This window comes from Mytilus trossulus, chromosome 3, assembly GCF_036588685.1.
Source record: "Mytilus trossulus isolate FHL-02 chromosome 3, PNRI_Mtr1.1.1.hap1, whole genome shotgun sequence".
Classification (NCBI taxonomy): Eukaryota; Metazoa; Mollusca; class Bivalvia; order Mytilida; family Mytilidae; genus Mytilus; species Mytilus trossulus.
The window spans coordinates 7,439,423-7,453,555 of NC_086375.1; the positions used below are offsets into that span (position 1 = coordinate 7,439,423).

The following is a 14,133-nucleotide window of genomic DNA, read 5'->3' on the forward strand; positions in this document are numbered from 1 at the left end:
ATGTAAAAAAATGTGCATGATAATATTGATAAACATATTTAGAAATTTCATTGGCCTCGTTATAAGAAGACAGACCAACGTTAAAGTTGCACTTCTGTAAATATAGGTTATGCAATTTCCAACAGAAATTCTAAATTGTAAACAGGTCTTACTCATTTGATATATTTGGAAATCAGCACCACGTTTTTAGTTCTAAATCACAAGATCCCGTTGAAGATACCAGATGGGATATCCAAACTCATCAGCCGTAAATAAACTGACAACACCATGGCTAAAAAGGGAAAAGGCAGACAGGCAGACGATAGTACACAAAACACTTAAAGAGGTTATCAACATCTCGTTTATCTATTTTTCTTGCACAAAATATAAAACGACTAGATTGTAACGTTTTGTATTGAATCTTTAATATTGCATTTGTATAAACGAATAATATATTTCCCATGAACACATTCAAATATTATTAAATTAAAAAACAGAACGAATTAGAATTTTTTAAATAAAAAAAAATGCATTTACAGAGCTAGTTAAAAATATCCAATTGACTATATATTATTCATATGGTCATTGGTCTATTAGAAATTGTTTTATTTTATATTTTTCAGTGTTTAATGAAGATGGAAACAACAGAAGTAAGTATGAATTGAAATGAAATGATCGGGCTAATCACTGCTCCAGTTCTTACACTTCGAAATGTAGTGACATGATAGTTTCATGAGAACACATTTGATGGAAAATGAATAGTAAATAAGTAAAAAGCTTTATTTTCATTACTAATTTTAGTTTTAAAATACCTTAATAGTAATCGAAAGGGATAAAAAGAAGACGAAACAAATACAAATGGAAAAACAAACACAAGAAACATCGCATGCGTCACAAGCTCTTTTCATGATTAATTTCATGGGAAGTTTCATATTTTGACATTTGCAATTAAATGATGTATTTATATCATAAAGGCTGATCATTATTATTCATAGATATATAAGAAAAAAAGTAAATGCAAGAAGGGATTAAATTATATTTAAATTTTAAAAAAATGATTAAAACTACTTGTATGTGCTCAAACTAACCTATTCTTTTAATCCTATCTTCATTACTTTATTCAGTCTAAAAAAATCCTTAATGGTAATCGGAAGCGCTTAAAGAAAAACAAAGTGGTAAATGGAAAAACAATCACATCATACATTTCATGCGTCACAAGTGCTTTTCGCGATTGTCTTCATCATTGGAATTTTTATGGTTAACATTTGGCAGTAAATGATGTATTTATTTAATAAAAGCTGATAATGATAATTATAGGAAAATTATTAAAGGGGCACTAGCTACGAGATATATAAAAAAATCCAATAAATTATTTGTGACTCTGTACTTTAAAAGATCCCGTCAGTATGATATTTGTCTATGATATGTCATTATGATATATTTCTATTATGAATTACTATATACGTTGAACCACAAACGTCAAAATCAATCAATGGCGTAGTGGAATTAACAATTTTTGGATTCTCATAAATTCTATGTATAACTTTTGGACTAGTTTGAATCTCGGTCTATTTCTGTAGTTTATTCTTACATACTTTTGATTTTTTAACCCTGTATGCGTGCATTGCCTATGTAAATTTTAAAATTGTTTGTATGCACATTGAACGACAAATTTATGTGACGTATATAATTTTTCTGACGTCAGACACTCAAATCAATCCATGTGTTCGTAGATAGATGTTTTTGTGTACTGTTAAATTGTTCCTTTTAAAAGTTTTGGATTCTCATAAATTCTATGTATAACTTTTGGACTAGTTTGAATCTCGGTCTATTTCTGTAATTTATTCTTACATACTTTTGATTTTTTAACCCTGTATGCGTTCATTGCCTATGTAAATTTTAAAATTGTTTATAATCCTTGTACTTTTGATAACTATTGTATGCACATTGAATGACAAATTTATGTGACGTATATAATTTTTCTGACGTCAGACACTCAAATCAATCCATGTGTTCGTAGATAGTATATTTTTTTGTGTCCTGTTAAATTGTTCCTTTTAAAATTGTTATACGATGATGACTGATGTACCCATATTTTGACTATTTTATTAATTGTGACTGTTTATTTAACGCATCATGTAAATATAGCGGAATTTGATGAGACTATTATTAAAGTGAGAGGGTTAGCGCTATAGAACCAGGTTTAATCCACCATTTTCTACATTTGAAAATGCCTGTACCAAGTCAGGAATATGACAGTTCTTGTCCATTCGTTTTTGATGCGTTTTGTTTTTTGATTTTGCCATGTGATTATGGACTTTCCAAATTGATTTTCCTCTGAGTTCAGTATTTTTGTGATTTTCCTTTTTTTGTTTTGCTCAATCATTAATGAAAGGCAAATAGTAAAATAATAATTCGCTTTGAGTAGATAGTTTGTTTCAAATTTGTCAAAATAAGCTAAAAAAAACATTGATTATGAATTATTCACTTGCAAGTGAATAATTGTACCTCATTGAATCCGTATACATGTGAACTTTAATTTAACCCCTCAGCTTCAGATGGACAACACATGAATTGTATGTGTAAAGTTATTTAGAGGAAACGAATGTCAACATTGAAAGTGAAATAAAGGTAAATCATTTGATTGACTGGTTCAATCCGCAAAACAATCATTGTTCTACAGGTAAAAACGATAATAAACATTTATTTTTTATCTATAATATGAAATTAAATAGACCTAGAATAATCCAACAGCACGAGTTTGCTTAATTTATTTATATCTATATTTATGTTTACATCGCTGATATGGTCATCAGATGACTTTAGAGGTCAACTGGATAATTAATTAGATGGCGTCTAGACTGAAATACACACGAAACGAAGCTACGTATTTGCCATGTTATTAGTTTATTTTAGACTTTTAATAGTTTGGATAAATGTTTTACATTGTTATATATCAATTATAAGAATTTGGTAAAAATTGGTGAACAAATATTTGACAGCTACATGTCGTGTCCCTTTAATTAATGAATATAACAAAAAAGTAAATGTTAAAAGGGGTTACATTATATGTGTTTTTGTTGTTGACTAAAACAAATCAATTCTTTTATTTTTGGTTTGAATATTCAGGAAATGTTTTCAGCTTTCCAGGCCAGTTACACACAAAAGAATTTTAGCAACATGTAAAATGTTAACAATTTTGCAGCAAAACCATCAGTTCATGAATGCAGGCCTACTTTAATATGATTACTACATGTAGTATTTTAACTTTTTTGTGTCAGTCCCTCAAACAAATTAAGTTATAAAATAAAACACTTCCGCCTGCCATGAACCAGTAAATAGTAATTTGGTCATAAAATGAGAAAATCGTTAAATGTTTAGTCGTCTATAAAAGGACCCATTACTGCATAACTATTAAAAAATCTTTAAAGTATTTGCATTTGTTCCGTTGATTAATAGTGGTTTGGAATGAGATCAAACATGTAAAATTCTGTTCAACAGTTTTACAGTTAATCAATTGAAGTTGGTTGATCAAAGTTCGCTCAACTCTAAACGCATTCAATAATTCAATTAGAAAAAGTATTGGCACAATTTATAACAACAAAAAGAAGTTGGTAATACCCAACACCCCCTCTCCCAAACGGCCCTAGCCTTTTAGTTTAAACTTAAAAGGCCCAAATGAGGTATATCCCTCAAATGAAGGACTATCATTCAGACAAGGTGTTATTTTGCTGTTGGATAAAGAAAACCAAAGCCTTCTTAACTTATGTTTTTAACATTTTTTCTATAACTCTAAAGAGAGATTTAAGTCAATGAAGATGCCAAAATATGTTCAAACCCGAGGCCAAATGTTCTACTTCAATGACTGTAGGATATTGAATTAATTGACGGTCAGTTAATTACAATCCAGAAACAAATTAATTGCAATAGTGAATGGAGGTCAATTGAATTATTTCCCCGCGTAAATGTCATTCGTTAAACGGATTTTTATGGATATGTTGTCTTTTATATATCGGTTTTTTGGCACACTAGAGATAAATATAAATGTCAATTCGGTCCTAGTTTAATTTTCTTGTGCGTGTCTGAATGTAGAACACTTTTTTTGTAATCAGAAATTAACCTGTGATTATATAAACATCACAAAAATACGTCATTTTTTGTGACGTTGATCCATTTATGTTACGCGCAGTTTATATTTCGTTTGTGGTGTCCTTGTTTATATGCTGTCGTAATTCATTTAAGCTTTCCATTGTTTTACTACGGTATTCATGTTGTAATGTAGTATCATTTATTTACATTAGTATAATTATCTGTGATGAGTATTCCTGTCACGTAGTGATGTCAATTAGGCAGTATATATTAAACCTGCAATTTAAACAAAGTTTGTTTTTGTTGTAGTTCAGTGTTTCTGTTGTTCCGTTGTTTACCTCTTATAGTTCCTGTGTTTCCCGCGTATTGAGTGTGTTACACGGATTTACTTTTGATTAATCGAATTATGACATTTGTCAAATTGAACAGAGTTATACTACTGTCGTCTTTATATATTAGACCAAGAGGGATAGAAAGATTTAAGCATGCATTTTTTTAGTCTCAACTTTACGACAGTTTGTATTTTATTTATCCTAACTAAAGACACTTTTAAATTTCTCACTTAGGACAAAATTATGCCATAGGGCCATCTTTTAACATGTTTTAGTCTTTATAAACCTTCGCGAATCAGCACCACGAATTCGTAACAAAAGTCCTAGATATCCCTTTATCCTGTATTTCCCTTGTAATGCTCTCTCAATTCAAAATATGCATTTGAAGACGTACGTAGTATATTGTCTACTGAATATCTTTCATATGGTCATTGGTCAATTAGATGTATTTTTCTATTATATTTTCCAGTGTTAAATGAAGATGTCAACAATAGAAGTAAGTATGTAACCAGTGCTATTAAGATCTCTATGTGTGTTTCTTTAATACATATGATGTGACTCTGTACTTATACATCCCTTCAATGTGTTATTATGCTATTGTAATTTTTTCTCTTTCCCTTTTGATAATGTGCTTTTTATGCCTTTTTGTGTTTCTTTGTTAAATATTTCTTTGTTTTACTAGTGGTTAAGATTATAACATAATGTGGACTGCTGTACCACTTTTTTGACATTTTTACCTATTATGTCAGTTTGTTTTGTACACACATCGTTGTCAATATACTATTAACAGAATTTGATGTGACTGTCATACAGGTGAGAAGTTTAGCTAGCTATAAATCCAGGTTCATTCCACCATTTTCTTTAGAAGTAAAAGCCTTTACCAAGTTAGGAATGTAACAGTTGTTATCCATTTAGTTGATGTGTTTGGAATTTTTATTCTGTCATTTCATTTGCATTTGAAAAGAGACTTTCCGTTTTTAATTTTCATCTGAGTTCTGGATTTTTGTGATTTTTCTATCCACTATGAAGAATAATGACTGGAAAGTCTTGATTTATATTAACCTTTAATTTCAAATTACATAACCACAAATCTGATGTTGTCCATTTTACTTTTTATCTGTCCAGTAAATTATTTTTAAAACAAATACGTATTGTAACATCGAGTTTGTCTTCGAGAACGTTACATTCTCATGTTTCTTGAAACATTTGTTAACATTTGTTCTCTGATAATTAATAATAGATTGATTCACAGCAAACTGCATTGAGTGTGTGTGTGTGTGTGTGTGTAAATGTTATATCTTTGGTTAGCTCGCTTGCTCGCTGAAACTTGAAGTCATTAGTATGTTAGGTATACTACCCTCCTTTAGGAGAAGACTAGTACGACAGATAAATAATCTATATGTCAGTAGGACTAGACTACTCCGATAAGAGTGTAGTATACCTAACATAATATTGATTTCACGGTTCAGCTAGCAAGCAAACTAACCAAATATATTAACTTAATTATTTTCACACTCAATGCATTTACTGTCAGTTTCGATTTTTGTTTTTTCAGATGCTGTCATAATAGGTGTAGTTATTGGAATTGTAGGATTGGTAATCATAGTCGTCGTTATTTTTCTCATAAAGTAGGTGATTATGAAGTAACGTTAGAATTAGACGATATATTATCATAATTATATATAGCTGTTAATCATTTTTCATAGAATTATTAACCTTGAAAAATGCTATGTGATTTGATTTTATGAGTTATATATGCAATTTATACAAAACTTGTCATTCCTTAAATAAAAATTGCATGTCGCAATGTTTTTTATTCAAGAAATACATTAAAATGAGCTGTAGTATATATAAAAAAAACAAGTGACCATAGAAATACCATTTTGTTTAAAAATTATGTCCTATGAACACATAGCAACCAACATAGCCTCCGATGCTAAAGGAAAACACAGGGTACATATTGAGAAGATTGTTTTTCTAGTTTTAAGAACAAAGCGGCACCTTTTCTTATTATCTTGAAAACTCTAACTAAAAGACCATTTAAATTGCATAGATGATAATCAAGAAGACAGTTGTAAATGATTGTCTATCGCCAAATGGTAAGTTGATTTCTTAAGGGTTTACCTAACCTTAGAATCAGATTTTATACAATTGTATGCGTTCTTGCAATTGTTTTACTCCTATAATAGGAAAATAGACACTGCGAATTGAAAATTTGATAACCAGGAAATTATCTACCAATTTATTCACATGATCGAAATTGTCAGTTAAATCATTTATTGCATTTACAGCATTTGTTAGTTTTTAAAAGTATGTGTTTGTTTGTTTGTGTTATTTTTTTTTTCATCTTAAAATCTTAATGGAATTTAAAGCGACACAATGATTACAAAGCAAATATCAAGAAAGTGTTCAACAGTACCAATATGGTCAGTTGATGTGATGCACTAGTAGTTTGAGTTACTGGCTTAAAAGAGATTTTGACCTTTTTTGCGTCTTGTTTTTTGTTTTATTGTGGTTGATTTTGCTATAAACTCGGAAGGTTTAAAAATTAGCGAGACACTTTGAAACGAAACAAATAACAAGAAAAGATCTATAAATAAATTTCCAATCTGAAAACAAAAGTTATCAGCACGACAAATGAACATATTTTTAATCATTGCTTGGATAGATTGTTCACTCCTTTCAGAGTATATTGCACTTGAATGACGATATGGGTTTCACATGATTTCATCGGATTTGTTTTTGTTTTGATACTAAAGAAGATAGAAAAAACTGAGAAAAAAAAGTATTAACAAAATAAGATTTTTAAATGAGGCAATTAAAACCAAAAAGGTCAAGCGAAATGATGCAGTTTTACCTATTTAAATGTAATTATGTAATCCTGCGTCCTAAAAATGTGCATCACTTTATGGAAATAAATGTCAGCTTGAATCCAATTTAGTCTGTTCATGTTTACATGTTTTATCTGAATACCAACGAAATATCCTGATAATGATAAATGTGTTTACAAAGCACTAATTGTCCAATTACTGACAATAAACATAGTGTAAAGTATAATACAAGATTGGACTTTCAATTGTTGTCCGTACTCTGTAACTCCGTGAAAGACTTTTAGTGTCGTTGTTGAGTTTTATTGACTGTGATTGGTATGTAAGTTTATCTGCTCCTAACGTTGCAAAATATGTCTTTAACGTATTGTGTTTAGTACTTCTTCTGTGTTTTGTCCCTTTATGTACAATAAACAGTTTGCTGCTAAAACTGACAAATGTCAGAAACATGTCATCAAAGAGTAACAAATATCTTACAGATATCAAATCTGAACGTCAACTCGCATAATATATAAATTGCCAAGGGAACGTATATGGCGGGTTTTCAAAAAATGCTTATCTCAACTGAATTTTGTCATTTACAGGGATTAAGAATCCATGGACTTTTTTCCTGAAATTTAGAATACCGACATCTTTGTTCACTTCAGTGTTAAAGTTGTTGGTGTCCGTAGAAAAGTGTTTATTGATTCTGACAGATCATGCAAATTTTTCCGTGTTAACTTCCAATAGTATACTAGTATCAATTTTGCCTGTTGAGAGACAAACATTAAGACCTTTTGGCCATACTTAAGTCTAAGTCTCCGACAAAGCAACTAAAGACAAATTGACTACAGTGTTTGCAGAGTTCTTACATATTTGTTTTTTTTCCCTTGAAATTGTAATTCCGGGATGTTTTCCCGCTGTGATGGTAAGATTGAGAGTTAAGGTGGTCTGCTCTAGAAAATATACAATCCTAGAACACATTATCTTGCGAAAATAGAATTTTTGAACCCTCTCCCACCTAAAACAGATTTTTGTCTCTGCTATCTTTCGCCCTTCTTTTATATTACCTCTCTCTATTCTCAAATCAATCTATACAAGCTTGTAGTGAAATCTGGAACTTTCACAACATTACCTAACACCCACCATTTAAATGTTAAGTATAGCTTCTAACTTTGGTATTGAAATTACCAGTTACTTCACATTCAATGATGGACAGGTTAATGGCCAGGTTAATTGGACAGCAATGGGAACAAAGATGGTGTCGTTTTACAAGTAACCCAATATTTTTATGTGAAAATAAGCAAATTCTCAATTCTTCTCTTTTTTATCATCAGTTATTCTCTCTTGGTAACGTTTTATCGACAATATTGACATGAAGTGAAATAACATTGAACAAGAACTAAATGTGTTCATTAAACATTATGCCCATCCCTCAATAAAAATTTCTTATGAAATCCATGACTTTAAGATCCCACCATTTCTTTACACTGCCCCGCAAGTGAAGGATCGAATCATATTTACAAATCTGTATTGCAAGCCCACAGACAAACAACAAGATCTTTCTTCTTTGAGTTGTCATCATAAACAATTCACCAATAACATTCCCTATAGCCAGGTTATACGAATAAAACAGATCTGCTCTACAAATGATATTGCATAAATACGACTACAAGAACTTTGCGGTCAACTTAATAATCGGTGCTACAAAAGAAAAACACATTGATAAAGGTTTCTATCGTGCGAACAACATCAGCCGAAATTATTGTTTTTACAATACAAACACAACAAGGTCATCAAAAGCGTGCCGTTTGTGCTCATTTACCATCCCAAATTTGACAAGTTATCACGTACCCTTTTTCGCGAAAATTAGAAAGAAATAAAAATACATCCTTATCAATCAAAGACTCTTCTCGAGCCACCTGCATTGGCTTCTTGACCCGTAGGCACCGGAGTCTTAAAGACTTGCTGTTGAGAAGTTATGTATTCTCTAAATCAGACTATTTGTAAGGGATGCGGAAACAATCGATATTTAACTTACAAGCGAATACTGAATGCCCAGACCTTTAACATTCACTTCATTTGTACGGAATATACAAAATAAACAGGTGTATTTCTAATATGCGCAGTGCTTTTTTTCTTTTTTGGGGGGAAGGGGGGTGGGTATATAACATATTACATCAAAGTCTCTGTCGCTACTCCTTTACCTTTGTCAACTATAAAATTCTAAAATTAAATCAGTTTAAATTGCAGGGTCCTTTCATTTGAAATGATTAAATTTGCAGACACGTTCAAATTACATTATTATCAAACTGCTATTTAATAAAATTAACGGTTTTAATTTTCTTGCACCAGATGCGCATTTCGACAATATATGTCTCTTCAGTGATGCTCATGTCCAAAATATTTGAAATCCAAAGCTTATATAAAAGATGAAGAGCTATAATCCAAAAGGTTCAAAAAGTATAGCCAAATCCGTGAAAGGAATCAGGGGTGGTGTTCTCGAAGCTATCTTAGGATAAGAACGTGTCCTTAGTCTATCTTATGACAAGTCTTTGTCCTAAGTCGTGTTCTCGAAGCTATCTTAGGATAAGAACGTGTCCTAACTCTATCTTATGACAAGTCTTTGTCCTAAGTCGTGTTCTCGAAGCTCTCTTAACTTATGGTATATCTCATTTTTCGTCCTAACTTTAGGACACCCAATAAGGTGTCTTAAGAGCATCCTATCTTCATCCTAGTGTAATTTTTTGGATTTCGCTTTTTGCTAATTATTTTACATGAAAATGAACATGAAATGAACCGCACCAGCGGTTATTAACTCGTATATAGAGAAATTGTGCATGATTATAAACTTTGAACTTCGTGTTTCTCGCTACGATTACACTACAAATTTAATTCTCATTTCAAAACAAATTGTTTACTGGTTTAAATAACAATCTTTTTTATATAATTATATTCTTAATTATGCATTTAATTCTGTACATGTTATTAAAAAATTCTTAAACAATTTTATTAAATAATTTCGTTGTTAATAAATGTTTTATCAAAAAATATCTTAAGATTCGTCTGAGATAGCTTCGAGACACAACTTAAGAGTGTCCTAAGTTGATCCTTAGTCCATCCTAAAATTGGTCTAAGATGTGTCCTAAGACACATCTGAGGACACTTTCGAGAACACCAACCCTGAGCTTTGCATGAGGAAGATACATTCCTTAATTTATAATAATTTCTTATAATTTGTAACAGCAATCTTTAATAACACAAAAAATCCGTATTTTTATGCCAGTACCGAAGTTCTTGCTACTGGACTGGTGATACTCTTGGGGACTAATATTGGTTCCCACATTTGCCACGTATCAGGTACGGTTAATACGTAACACAACCGTTGACTAAAATATCTGTGATATAATTATACAGAGGCGGATTAAGGGGGCATGGAGAGGGAGTCCGCCCCCTTTTTTGGCAATAAATTGATTGATTATATAGGGAAGCATGACAGGAGCGGGGCCCCTTTTAGGCAGTCAGTGGTCCCCAACTTTTGAAAAACTTTGGATCCGCCACTGTTATCATGACTAAAATACAATTGTTCCGACACTTGTGTTCTTTGGATATTTTATGTGTGTATCTTTTATTTGATACTTTATTCGTACTTTTAACTTTTGGTAAAATATTTCATACGTCTGAATGATGATGTTTTCAACCTGCAGAAAATATAAGAATGGTTTTAAAGATAGTTGATTTGAACAACTGCAATAACCTACAAATTGATATTATATCATAATGGAGAGAAATCGATACTATATTAAAAGCGTTCTGTCGTGTTTGCGTATAAACACTGTGGATTATATTGCAATTTTTTTTCTCAATGGAGTATATTGCAATTACTTTTAACACATTTTATACTACGTCTGTAGCTAAACAGGTTTTGTATTTACCTTTTACATTTTACATTTTGAATGGGGTCAATTTTGAATGTTTAAATAGCTCTTATTCTATTATCTTTTCTGAAAACCTACCCTTAAAAAATGCCAACTTTTTCATTTTATACTGTTACATTAATATAACAGTCAAACATAAGATAAATTATGAATGTGCTATCTATAGCTTGTTTTTGCCTGTGGAATTTCAGGGGAAATAAATCTAAATTACAAACCGTTCGTTGCAACGGTTACCAGCAACGGTTTGTTGAATATATAATCGAGTACCCACAATACCGTTTGTTATGAATAGGTAACATATTTACATAAATATTATACCAAGTTGTAGCTTAAAATCATCCCAATACTTTTTAAAATGATTCATGAGAAATACATTGATATTAAGGACATATATGAATTAATTTCAAAAGATAAATGACGGCTCCTAGTTCGTACTACGGTTGGTACGGTAGCAAATCTGAAAACCTCTAGTAGTCCACCAGCAGAGGCATCGACCCAGTGGTAGTAATTAATATGATTTGATATATGAAAGTACGCAGCCTCTTTTGTGAATAGTTAATTGTTGTCAAATTTGAAATTTGAGTATTATACTAGCTCAAATTAGTGTTTTTCATTGGGAATGTATTTCTAAGCAGTCTTTTTTTATATCTTAACTTTTGTCACTTGTGAAATTGAAGAAATGTACCCATTCATATCGCACAATTCTATTTTTGTTAAATATGTATATATACCGTCTCTGTTGTTAGTACCTAACGTACGTCATTTTTGTTATTCTATAATTGTAGAAACGTTGCTGTGTTTCGGTTTTAATTTTATAAATATAATGATTGTTATAGTTAAATCAGAACAGATTTTTATGATTAATTTTACCACATAATCATACTAATGAGGGAGATCTGGAGTGGTGTTCTCGGAGCTATCGTAGGATTAGGACGTGTCCTAAGATCAACCTATGCCAAGTCTTTGTCGATTAACTTTAGATATATCGCATTTTTCGTCCTACTTTAGCACACCTAATAAGGTGTCAGAAGATCCTCCTATCTTCATCCTAACTTTATAAAGTTTCAAATTCACTTTTTGCTCATTTTTTACGTGTAGATAAACATGAACTGAAACGCACTATCGTATAACTCGTATATAAAGAAATTGTGCATGCTTTTAAATTTTGAACTTCGTGTTTCGCGATACGATGGCACTACAAATTTAATTCCCATTTCAAAACATATTATTTTCCAGTTTAAAATTGCAATCCTTTTTTTTATATAATTGTATGATTACATTTGAAATCATGCATATAATTCTACACATATAATTATAAAATTCACGAACAGTTTTATTACTTTGTTTCGTCATTAATAAATGTTTTATAACAAAATTACTTAAACGATTTAAAATTTCGTACTTAGGATCCTAAGTCCATCCTAAAATTGGTCTTAGGGTGTGACTTAGGACGAGTCTAACGATACTATCGAGAATAACATCCATGGTATCCGAACAATTTATAGATAATTACATCTAATGTTTCTTTTTTTTAAATTGGTGTTTTTTTTATACGCGTTTTAAGCATTTAAATGTTATATATATATAGATAGATAGGTATTTACATTTAATGTTACCTTTTTCAACATTTGTGTTTTTTTCACTTTTAAGGCGTTTGTTAATAATTTTTTTCTTTCTATTTTGTATTTTCATACAGGCGAAGATCAATTTGCCAGACTTTCCAGCACACGTCACAACAAAGGCGTCCATCAGTGGTTGAAAATGACAATGAATTATACCAAATTTCACACTGAATACAGAATTTTTGAACGTTAACTTAGTTAAATTCCTGTGCATCTGTTCATTGATACGATGGTGTAAAAATGAAATGCTGTGTGTAATGGGTATATTTCCTTAATAAGACCAACAAGTAGAAGAGGAGCAGATTTGCGTATCTATTTATAATAGTTAATTGAATACTGATGTTTTTTTCTTACTTTTATTTTTATTGTCATCTGATGAAATCATGCAATTCCTGTTTAGACGAGTTGTATATATGTTTATATATATGTGTGTGTGTGTTGCAAATATTCCTTATTCGTCTCAAGATTCAGAACTTTATTTTTTTGCTGTAGTTTTACTTGGGTGCATGGTTGCTACTTACTTGATATCCCCTAGGTTTCTAAAGAAGCGATGTGATATATTTGCTTGCATCCGCAATTGATGATTATTGGTTGTTAACACATGGCGAGAGTAAAATCTCTTTGTTCTTACTGCGCTATAATATGGATAATACACAGCAAAGGTGTGCATTAACTACCTCAGATATACTGCACAGTTCAAATCTATTTTTACCTAAAGGGGCGGTTCCTGGATTTTGAAAGGGCGTTATTCTATCATGCAAATTAAAAAAAAATATCACCTAGTGTAGTGAGACTAAAGACAATATGGACGATTTAAAGCTGAAATTACGACAAAGTTGAACTTCTTACAAACAACGTAGTTTCAAACTAGGAAAAAGAAAGGTTTCTCATTCCTTTATTTGTTTTATCTAAGCTGGGACATAAACTATTTTATTATATTTTGTGTTCGACGTAAATCTAAATCTGTGTTTTGAAATTAGAAAGATAGTTTATGTATGCGTACATTGCCTATGTAAATTTTAAAATTGTTTGTATGCACATTGAACGACAAATTTATGTGACGTATATAATTTTTCTGACGTCAGACACTCAAATCAATCCATGTGTTCGTAGATAGTAGATGTTTTTGTGTCCTGTTAAATTGTTCCTTTTAAAATTGTTATACGATGATGACTGATGTACCCATATTTTTACTATTTTATTAATTGTGACTGTTTATTTAACGCATCATGTGAATGTAGCGGAATTTGATGAGACTGTTATTAAAGTGAGAGGGTTAGCGCTAAAGAACCAGGTTTAATCCACCATTTTCTACATTTGAAAATGCCTGTACCAAGTCAGGAATATGACAGTTCTTGTCCATTCG

At 31.0% G+C, this 14,133-nt stretch overlaps 1 long non-coding RNA gene across 1 annotated transcript; it reads left to right on the top strand.

The window, feature by feature from the left end:
- Nucleotides 1-593: 593 nt before the first annotated feature.
- LOC134709197 (uncharacterized) lies at nt 594-13,147 on the top strand. Its single transcript, XR_010105918.1, has 4 exons — nt 594-629; nt 4,870-4,896; nt 5,956-6,028; nt 12,842-13,147. It is a non-coding gene; the product is annotated as an uncharacterized LOC134709197 (long non-coding RNA).
- Nucleotides 13,148-14,133: the final 986 nt, after the last annotated feature.